The sequence below is a fragment of the Oryzias melastigma genome, linkage group LG24 (genome assembly GCF_002922805.2).
Source record: "Oryzias melastigma strain HK-1 linkage group LG24, ASM292280v2, whole genome shotgun sequence".
In the NCBI taxonomy this organism is placed as follows: Eukaryota; Metazoa; Chordata; class Actinopteri; order Beloniformes; family Adrianichthyidae; genus Oryzias; species Oryzias melastigma.
Genome location: NC_050535.1, coordinates 442,055 through 453,237, shown reverse-complemented (window position 1 = coordinate 453,237; position 11,183 = coordinate 442,055). Strand labels below are relative to the sequence as shown.

Below are 11,183 nucleotides of genomic sequence, written 5' to 3'. Positions count from 1 at the left end.
CTTCATGCTAGCTGCTATGGCTAACCTAAGTTTTTTTAGGCTAATTTGGCTTTTAGCTAATATTTTAGCTTCATGCAAGCTGCTTTGGCTAACCTAAGTTTTTTTAAGGCTAATTTGGCTTTTAGCTAATATTTTAGCTTCATGCTAGCTGCTATGGCTAACCTAAGTTTTTTTAGGCTAATTTGGCTTTAACTAATATTTTAGCTTCATGCTAGCTGCTATGGCTAACCTAAGTTTTTTAGGCTAATTTGGCTTTTAGCTAATATTTTAGCTGGCTATCAACTTCAGCGTTTTAGGCCATTGATTTCAACATCTTTAGCTATCAGCACTATCATCTAAAAAGTTACAAATACAAAGTTACGCACAAATATAAAACTACACACAAATCCAAAGTAACACACAAATCCAAAATGACGCACACACAAATCGGTGTGTCTATTTTCTCTCCACACATGTTAAAGTGAAGGAGAGAGGTGACCTGAGTCCGTCATAAATCTCCTAAAAACTGACCTGATTCACTCCGATGACTCTCACATTTATCAGGTTTATCCCTGAAAGTCTGAATGAGAGAAATGTGAGACAGAAAGAGGCGACCTGAAGCCCACAGGCTGCAGTTTACTGCGAGTGTGAAGACTCTGTGAAGCTTCAGTAATACTCATCATCACCGTTCTGCCTCCTGGAGGCCTTCACTGAGCTCATGTCAGGCAGCATCTCACCTCAGGAGACTCATCTGCTTCTGCTTACTGAAGCCGCCGGTGGAAAAGCTTCAGCTTCTTCGCTTTTTCCATTTCAACAGCTTGGGTTTTTACACGACTTTAGTGCGTAATTATCGTATCACGTAAAGCCAGAAATGTCCGACGAAAGTGAAAGCAGCTTGAGATTTGACCTGCAGGTTTCAGATTCTGCAGAGAATGAGAAGCAGATGAGGAGGCTGAAACGTTCAGGTTTCTCTGGCAGCATTAGCGTGCCGTTTCTGTTTATCCTGCACATAAAAAGTGGTTTTCTGGTCAGAGTTGAAGCTCTGCCACATGTTGGAGAAGATCTTTTCACAGAAGCACATCCAGCAGGAGCTGAAGTTAAATTTAGACTCCGGGGAAAGCTGGAGCTCCGTCAGGTATCTGTTGGTTGGTTTGATGTGGAACGTCGACTGAAGCCTCAGCGTTAGGATGGAGTGAAGCCACAGATGTGGTCAGGGAGCAGATTTACACCTGGCTGGGGGCGGGATCGTTCGGCTGAAATGAGCTCAGACGGTCGTTTTATGCACTTCAATAAGCGTTGTTAATAAAACACAAAAATAATGTGTTTTTCTATGTATGACGTTAAAAGAATGCAGTTTAAAATGTTGTTTTCCTTCCAGACGTTTGCGTGAAACTTAATAACTGCAGACTCGTTCACACCCCCTTCAAAAAAAAACAAAAAACGTCCAAAGTCAAAGATCGACGTGAGGAAACAAAAAGCATGTTTCGTTTATGGATAATAAAAAAACAAGAAGGATATGTAAGTAAAAAAAGTGGCAGTGGCCTGGTGGTCTAGTCTCTTGGGTGCCGGTCTCCTGGGCCCGGCAGTCTCCTCCCCACGCCGGGAGTGGGATCCCCGAGATTTAAGAGGGGATCAATCTACATCGGAGCCGGGGGGTGTCCAGGTCTCGGTGGTGCGGAGTCCGGTCCCTGCTTTCGAGAACTAGTCCTCTCCTAAACTCCATCAGTGGGTGTGCCTGGTCGGGCCTTGTTTACATCACTCCTTGGGGCCTCTGTTTCTTTTGGGTTCCCCTCTGCTCGGCGGGGGTGGGCGGCCCCTGCCCTGCTTCTCCACTGGACCTTCGCGGTGGGGGCAGGCGGTTGTCTGGAGTATGGGGTGGGTTGCCCTTGGGGGGCCCTGGCTCGTACCTGGGGTGGGGCGGGGGGGTCCTCTGCGCCGCTGGGTGGTGATGGGCTGCTCCTCGGGGGTTGGGGGGCTCTCCGGGGGTGGGGTCCCGCGTTGGCCCTCCTGGCGGGGTGGGGGGGCTGCTCCTCTGGCTGGGCTGGGGCCTGCACTCTCCGTGTTCCTGTGCCTTCCTGCTCTTGGGTGTGGGGGGCCTCTGCGGCGGTCCCGCGTGCCCCGGTCTGGGTGCTCGGCGGGATTGCCCGGCGGGCGGTTTCTCTCCGCGGCTCCATGGCGGGTGTTGGGGGATCTTGGCTGCAGCTGCTGCCCCGGCGGGGGGTCTTGGCGTGGGGATGGCCGGGCGCTCTCCCCCTGAGTACATTCCATCACCATCCACCTCAGTGAAACATAAACACTCACCTGAGCACAGGTATCAGCTCACCTTAGCACTAACCGTTTGTGTGACAGAATGAAAGTCTTTATCTGAATGGGTTTGTATGATGGAGTGTGTGAGCTGCTGTTATAGTTGAATTGAGTACATGTGTAGTATATGTATAGTATATGTGAGTATGTTCAGTTTAAATGTGGAGACTATTTTGGCCAACAAGTGTGTGTGTAACTATAGAGTGTGTGTGTAGACAGGCCCCGCCCATTCTAGTTTATCACTTAGTCCTGGTTGTTTTATGATGTTGCTTCCCTCTGTTGTCATCTTATCCCCCCCCCCTCTTCCCTTTTTCCGTCCGGTCCAACGACAAAGAAAAATAAATAAATAAAATAAAACATAATCAATATAAATAAAGTTTAGCATTAAATACAACAGGGGTTTATACTCAATAAATCCCTGTTGTGACAGTAAAATCTGCCCAACACAAGAAGCTCTCAGCCCACATCTGTTGGCTCAGCTGTTGGACAGGACAAGTTAAAAAAAAATAAATAAATAGAAAAAAAAAAGGAACTGTGTGACCAGGAAAGTTTAGAAAAACTTCAGTTTTTCTGATGTTTCTGAACTGACTATTAATTTAAAAATCTGATATTGATGGTAATTTCTTCACACTGTGGTAGAATATTAATTCAGCTTTTATTCTAAAAACTGTGAGATAGAGTCTAAAAAACATAATCATTTCATTTTTCTTGCCATAAAAATCCTCAGAGGAGTTTTTAACGTTCCCTCCAGTTCTGACCTCACAGTCGAATCCCATAAAAGAGAAAAAGTCCGGACTTCATTACAGAGGAAAGCTGATCCTGGGATTGTTAATTTTCAGATCAAATGTTGCGATCCCTGTGGGAGTCTAGAGAACTCAAACGGAGAAGCTTCGGTTTCACAGATTCTGGCTGAAAACCAATAAATAAAGTGAGTCGTTCCACTTTGTCCTGCATGCCGTAGGGGGTGGGGGGGTGGGGGGGCGTTTGATGCTGGCTGTCTTTCCTCAGGAGTGGAGACCATCACAGATCTCTGCTAGCATCAGGCTACATTACAGAGGCTGGAAGGCTCCAGCACAGAGAGAACATCGGCCTCCGTGAAGATCAGGAGGATCACATCAGAAGAAGTCACACCAACAACTCTTCCTTCTAAATCTGTCCTTTTGATTGTAGAACGTTTCCAACATGCTGCCGACCGTCCTGAAGCAGAGCTAGAAGATGAGACGGTTTTAATAGGACGGCGGTTGAGCCGTAAAGTTTCTTTGTTTCTCTCTGACTGTGTGTTTTACAGGAAGTTTCCACGACACTCCAAATACCTGCTCCATCCTGAGAGCCGAACGTAAAGACTCAGACGACAGGAGGAAACCGCTGCTGAAGGCTGCAGGACACTGACAGATGAGAGTCTGTTCAGCCTGAGTTCATGCTAACGATAACGAGCAGCAGGAACATTTGAGGGTTTACGGACTACAGAACCAGCAGAACCAGCAGAATCAGACCCAGATCTACGGGGACATTAAAGACACAAATGGTACGGGACTGCCGGGCCAGTTCAACCACTAGATTAGACCGTGTTTATTTTAGGTGATGAGCACAAGACGAGCAGAGGAAGTTTCAATGTTTTGTTATAAAAAAAAGTTAACAAATATATTTACTAAACCATTTTGACTTTAAATGTGGATCATACTAAATAAGACGAACTAGAGAAGTTTAGAAGTGTTTTAGCTTTTTTACATTTTGAAACGGGTCAAAAATAACCCAAAAAAACCAAAACTTGCTTTTTTTTTGGGGGGTCAAATACATGAAGTTAATCTTTTTTTATTTTATATGTTGTTTACATCAAACAAGCCAAGCAGGAGTAGGTTTTTTTATTTTTTATTTTTTAATGGGTGAATTTGACCCAAACAGTAGCTTTTGGGGGGTGGGGGGTGTTCAAAGACATTAATTTAAACTTTCTACTTTATATGTTGATCACATTAAACCATTCAACCAGAAGAAGTTTTTTCAGGTTTTTACATTTAAATAATGGGTCAATTTGACCCAACAGTCGCTTTGCAATACTGGCATACATATTTGGGGGGTTTACGAATATACTACCTGAACCCATTTTATTTTACATGTCAATCTTTATATAAGTCAAGTGATAGTTAAAAAAAATATATATGATTTTTTTTTACCATGTGAAATGGGTCCATTTGACCCTAAACAGAAGGTTTGTAGAATAGACATGTAGGGTGGGGATGCAAATATCTTATTTAAACAATCTATCTTCATCTCACTGATCTCAGCCAAGAAGAAGAAGCTTCCATTTTTTCTTTTAGATTTTTACATTTGAACACGGGTCATTTTGACCCAGAACATAACAAGATGATTGGATCTCAACTTAGTCTTAGTATTTAACAGAAGAGCCAGTGAAAAAGCCTATATGGTGATGTTTTTACAAACACGCTGATATGAAATTCCTGCTCCCATTGTGGCAGAAAACAGACTCAAACCATGACACTACCGCCTCCGTGTTATTACATGCACAATTACTGACTTGGACACACCTTCAGCTGCTTCTAAACACAAAGCAAATGGAAAGCACCGAAGCATCCAGGTGTAAATCTGCAGCCAACAGGATTTTCTGAAGTTCAATCCAAGCGTCTGATGTTTGCTGAAGCTCCACTGGACGGTCTGACTCTCAAACACCATCAAATACTGAGGATCTGGTGACAACCATCTCCAGATTCACTGATGATGTTGACAGCGGTAAAAACGATGGGACAGACGCCGTGTGCTTCCTCACGGAGAGGCAGACGGCTTTGATCATTGAAGACGACACTTTTTTAAATTCTAACTTGGAATCAAGAGTTCATGTCAGTGAAACAACGTCCTCTTCACATCAAATGAAAGTAACTGGAGCCAGCTCAGTTCTCCAGGTGACCACCAGGTGGCCTGTAATGATGATGTTCACGTTAAATTGCCGAACGTTTCCGATCTGTGGTTTCTGAGTGTTGCCATGGAAACATTGAGACTCAGTCCAGATCAGCTGAGTTGTTCCTCCGTTGGGGTTTCTAATGACGCTCCGCTCACCCCGACCAGCTGATCCGTGTCTCCCCGTCGCTCATTCTCATCGCTGAGCAAACACAGAGCGCACGGCCTCCACGTGGACGGATTTAACCTGGAATCATCTTATCCTGGCTTCAGTTTCTGCGGAAAAGTAATTTTCTCTCCAGCTGAGGACGATGTCACAGAAATGTGGTCCTTGGTGGAACTGGTGGGATCTGCTCCCTTCAGGCAGACATGGAGACCACAGGGGGGGGGGGGGCATGAGGACTGTCTGTCAGCTTCACTCTTCAGGTGTTTTTGACCTCTTTGTTTATTTACTGTCAATCTGACCTGAAACCTGACAGAAATACGACTTTCGTTTTAGCCGTTTGCTAAAATGTGAAGCTCAGGAGAAGAAACTCTGAAGGATTAGTAGTTTTTACTGAAGTATTTTGGTCTGGTTACTAGTTTAAGACAAGAAATCTGGAATATTTGAGTCATTTGATCTTTTTTTGCAAATATTTATATATTTCCAGAATCAGTTTAGGCTAAAGTTTGATCTTTGAGTGTTTTCTTTTCAAAGATACACATTTTCTTGATTTAAAGGAAACTAGAAAACATTATTTTTGACTCCTAACTCAGTAGAAAGGCGTTTGAGAACATGATTCTTATGACTGATTTGTCTAAAAATGTCAGATTCTAGTCTCACTTGTAGATTATTTGAATAAGGAAAGACTGTTCTAGCTGTCAAAGTAGAAAATATCCGGAGGAAAGTGTATCTACACACTTACTTCAAAGATAAAGGAATATTTTCTCTTATTTAAAAGATAATATTTAAAATAACCAGAGCACTATGCCTAATTCATTTTAAGATTTCATTTTCCCAGCAGGAAATCCCAATGTATTGCAAGAAATCTCCCAATTCTACTAGTTTTATTGGCCTTTTTAAATGTATGACAGAAAAACGTTCCATATTTTGCATGTTATTATTTTTTCCTCCCGCAGGAGTGGAGATGCTCGTGTGACGGCGAACAGAGGTGGAGTCTGGAGACTTAAGGTGAGCCGATCGGCCGACACTCTTAACCATCAACAGAAGGAAACCAATCCAGAAAGTGGATCATCCCAGACATTTTTCCCAGTTTTCCCCGTTTTCCAGCTCCAATCCCAGCAGCTGGAGGCCCGTCTCCACATGCAAACCGAATGATTCGATATCAGGCAGAAATGCTCATCTGAAAAGCATAAAAGACGCCGTCTGTGTGGTCTGGGTCAACTCCAGAGGAGCTGAGGAGGAGGAGGAGGAGGAGGAGGAGGTGCTCCTGGAGCAGAACACATGCAGACTGGACTCCCTTTGTTCTCCACCTTTGTGCCAAATTGGGTGAAATTCTTCCAGTGGCGAGTATCAATTCCTCTCTTCAAACAAACATTCAGGCTCTTGAATATCAACACGTCTCTCTTTATGGCAGCTGATACACAGGGACCACACACAGGGGTCACTTTTCTGCAGCAGCCGTCTGCTCGCTCCGACACCACTGGAACTTCTGCGATGAGTCGGCCCGTCAGAGCGGATTCCTTCTGGAATCATCTCCTGACCACTAAGCTAACGTTAGCATTCCGTCTGCAGCATCATCCATCATTTCTTAAGCACCACGTCTAGAATGCAAAGACTTTAACTTCTCCAAAGATTACACATCAAAGACGAGGATCCAACCTGGATTAAATCTTCAGTGAAAGTCTTCAGTCAGGATCAGAACCTCCAGTAGTTACATTTGAGTTCAGCAGATGCAAATATTCAACTATAACAGAAGATGAAGCAGATTACAAAAACATCTTCATTTCTTTAAAATGTTTTTAAAATCTTTGACTAAAGAACCAGTTAACTAGTTTCAGAGAGACGAGTCAACAAAAGTATGTTCAAATAAACTCCTGAGGTTTTCTATTCTTATAATTCATTTTTAAATAATTTGTTGGATCTTGTGACATGAAACTTTGCAGAAACATTTTTATACGTCTCCAGGTGGAACTAAGTCAATTATTTTTGGAAAATTTAGCAAAAATGTTTCTCCATATATTTAGTTTGTTTGGTTTAAAGAGCGTCCTGACCTGCTGCTGAGTTTGAGTTGTACAAAGTTCCTAAAGAGACATTGAAGGTAAACGGAAAATACAGTTCATTACCAGAAAAAAGAAGTATCACTTAAAGAATTAAACTTTACTCAAAACCATTTTAACTTTCAATTTTAGTTAAAAAAACATTTTTACTTCACATTTTATTAAAAATAAATGTTTTACTTCAGTTTTTAGAAAACATAAAAATGTTTTACTTTAATTTTTAGAATGAAAATGATTTCTTTAACTATATATATTCCTACATATTCCCTTTTTTCCAGTTACTGCCTGGTGTGAACCAGTTAGTAAAACATTTGTCTTTCAATTTTTAGAAATAAAAATAAAAAACTTTAATTTTTGGAAATGAGAAAAAAAATGTTTCTTTAATATTTTTATTTCAATTGTAGAATTTTTTAATCACTATCTGGTGCACATCAGTCAGCAAACAGAAAAAATGTATTTACTTCAATTTGTAGAAAATAAAAACACATGGTGGATATTTATGAATTAAACAGAGAAAGATCTGCAGCCTCGACTTTAAACCACCTCATCAATGGACGGACCTTCAACCAGAGGACTCCAGAACCAGACTGCAGTTCTGGAGGGAAACAGTCCAACAGCTGATGATGTTTTCAGACAACAAAGTAAATCCACAAACGATCCGACTGACATCCTTTCTCTGCTGATAGTCAGAACTCATGAACTTTCCCGTATGTTCCCAGAGAATCAGACTTTTATTTTGGTGATCAACCTCTGGGATCCGGTTCCCTCCTACCAGCTGGTTCTGTCAGACTCCATCAGGGAGTTTTGGAAAGTGTGAAACCGAGTCAAAAGTCCGCGGCGCTCCAGAACACCGGGGCGTTTTCACACAGGAAGGGGAAAAGGAGGCTCTGATTTCTGCGCGTGTTGACAGAACGAGGACGGTCCATCCAGAAAGCTCTCCCAGCGGCTGCATGAAGCAGAACCGGGCCAGAACCGCCGGCCTTCGGTCCATGATGTCACCGCCTCGCCGATCGAAGGGCAGCGAGCTTCAACCGGGCTTTTACTGCTGCAATTAGAGACCAAATGAAGTCCAGGTGTGACCCGTCCCCCAGCAGCAGCTGAAGGAGCGGCGGGCTCCAGCAGAACCCGAATCCAAAACAAACAGAACCTTTTTGAGTGCTGGAGCCGATCTGAGGCTGCAGGCTGGAGGAAAACGCCTCAAGCATGTCACGGTCGGCAGGTTCTGGGTTCCTGCCTCCATCTTTTCTAGAACCTTCCCTTCCTGAAGACGTTTGTTGTTCTTGCAGGTCATGGAGGCGCCTGTTAAAGTGACCGGACCGGAACCAGATCACCTTTCACTGGGAGCCGCTCGCCAAACGGCCCCGAGGCTTCCAGTAAAACCCTCATTTCCTCACAAATCCTAAACATCAATATTGGTTTTAGACCAGAAAAACTATTTACGTCACAAACGGAACAGAATAAAGAGGTTTCCACGTCTGCCTCGACTTTATGGAGACTGAAGGTTCTGGGAGGACGGTTTCTGGGGCTTATTGTACTACAGATGGTGAAGAACACGCTCACAACAGCTGAACAAGAACGTTCAGCTGCTGTCACTCAGGACAAAGTTCTCTCACATGAACAGAAGCGTCCAAACTTCTGGTTCCTCGGACTCCAGACAGCAGGAGAGTCGGACTCAATCAGAGGACCGGAATCCAAAACACACTTCAGGGTAAACATTTACTGAACACTCTAAAACTACATTTATAAAACTTTCAAACTTTAACATAAGTATGAACCAGATATACAGCATTACCTGTGATAATGTCAGTGTGAATGCTGGAAGCTGAATTTGATAGCCTGCAAAATTATTAGCTACATTTCAAAATAGTCTAAAAAACTGAAAAAAGCCATAAGATAAGATAAGATAAGATAAGATCAGATAAGATAGTCCTTTATTCGTCCTACGGTGGGAAAATTCCAGAGTTACGGCAGCATAACAGATAGAAAAGGTCAGGAAATAAAAAAATTACAAAAATTAGACAATTTATATATTTACAAAGTTATATTGCGGAGACAAAAGAAAAATAAAGAGACAGAAAGAAATTACACTGTGGATATAAGTGATGTAACAGAAATTGCACAACGTATTTTTAAATGTATTTATTGTTTTGGCTAAATTAGCCAAAACAGTTAGCAGTTAGCTGAAACATTAGCTAATCTCCAAAACAGCCTAAAAAATCTTAGTAAATGCTAAAATAGTCCAAAAATCTAGCAGATTACTAATTTTTAAAACTTTAAAACTATAACATAATTCTAAATAATAAAAAAGCAGGAATATTATTCCAGAATAAATCAATTTAAACCTTAAATAACTTTAATATTTTACTCCCTATAAAAATATATTTTGTCAAAATGATACAAGTTAGAAATGAGCTCAAGATAACATCGAGTCATTAATAACAATAAAACGAAATGATCTGGAGGGCCGGATCCGTGACTTTGACTCGTGCATTAATTAGGTGATTTGGTTTGTGTAAAAACACGTTTGAGTGGACATGTGAAACCATCAGCCAGAGCAGGTCCAGAGATGCTGGAGGAAGAACGTCATACCATGAATTCTTCTTCTGGACCTTCTGGGTCGACTCGGCTGAACGAGCAGAAAAATCTCCCCTGGTTTGTCTTTTCAGCTGCAGTTCCAGCAGACGGTCATTTGGGGGCGCTGTTGTCTCAACGAGCTCTTAACAAAAGCAGGAAGAAGAAGCTCCTCCCTCCACCTCCGAAACTCCGCAGACATCCGGAGCTTGCAGCCCCTCCTCCCTTCAGAAGGTCGGTCTGCGTTCACACTGAAGTGAACCGGACCAGAGTCCACCTGAAGGAGTTCTGTTGGGTCCAGAGTCCAGATGAGCTTTCACAGCAGCCCAACCAGGAGGAGCATCAGACTAGGATCAGAGCTGTCAGGATCGGTGTCCTACAACACACCTGATCCAGGTGATCCGCAGCAGATCTGGCTGGAGGCCGACCCAGATCCCCTCAGACTACGTCTACGGTCCTCTTCTTCCTTTCATCTTCTCCCAGCAGCTGGAATGGGAACTTCTTAAGAACTGAAAAGTCGTCCTTCTAGAGTTCTGTGCATGTCTTGGGAGGGGTCAGAGGTCACGTTGATGCTCCTCAGGACTTCCTCTCAGAGGCGGAGAGCCGATGATGTCACACGGGGTCGTGGGGTCGAGCTCTGGGAGCTTCTGGAGAATTTTCCTCCATTCCTGCTTGAAGAAACGGAGTTCCGCTGTTCCAGATGTCGCCTCAGACGACGATAACATCTCCTGTTGAGGAGAGGCGGTCATGGAGCCGGCTCCAGAACGGGTCGGGTTCCTCTGAGTGGTCGTGTCGACGAGTGTTGTTGTGTTTCCACTTGTGTTTGTGCAGCAGCTGAAACCTCCATTCATGCTCGCTTGTGTTTGTTTAACTCCACGTTGATCTGCTGCCGCCGTGCCTCGCTGGCTTCCTGCACGCCACGCCGCTCGCCAGCTTTGAAACCGGAGATGACCGAGGGGAGAGGGGGCTCCTCTGGGGAGCGGGCACCCCCCCCCCCATCCAGACTCAAATCAGGTAAATCAGCCACTTCTTTTCCGTGCATGAATGCCTCGCTTGTCGTAAAACTGAGGCCGCAGTCTGAGACATTCCCCCGCTGCAGGGCGGGATTTGGTAGCACCTTCACCCCCACATGGGGGGAGGAGGAGGAGAAGGAGGAGGAGGAGAAGGAGGAGGAGGAGGAGGAAGAGGGGGAGGAAGAG

The 11,183-nt window shown here is 43.7% G+C and overlaps 1 long non-coding RNA gene across 6 annotated transcripts in view; it reads left to right on the top strand.

Moving 5' to 3' along the window:
* The first annotated feature begins 2,775 nt into the window (after positions 1-2,775).
* LOC112157932 overlaps positions 2,776-11,183 on the top strand; it is a 14,924-nt gene continuing 6,516 nt past the window's right edge. Inside the window, exons 1-5 of one of the 6 annotated variants that reach the window (XR_004947254.1) lie at positions 2,776-3,808; positions 6,313-6,364; positions 6,447-8,054; positions 8,133-9,121; positions 10,080-10,998. This is a non-coding gene — a long non-coding RNA (uncharacterized LOC112157932). Of the gene's footprint in view, positions 3,809-5,041; positions 5,480-5,575; positions 5,620-6,312; positions 6,365-6,446; positions 9,122-10,079; positions 10,999-11,183 lie in introns of those variants that run through there. The other 5 variants (XR_004947253.1, XR_004947252.1, XR_004947256.1 and 2 more) reach the window with 5 other exon arrangements.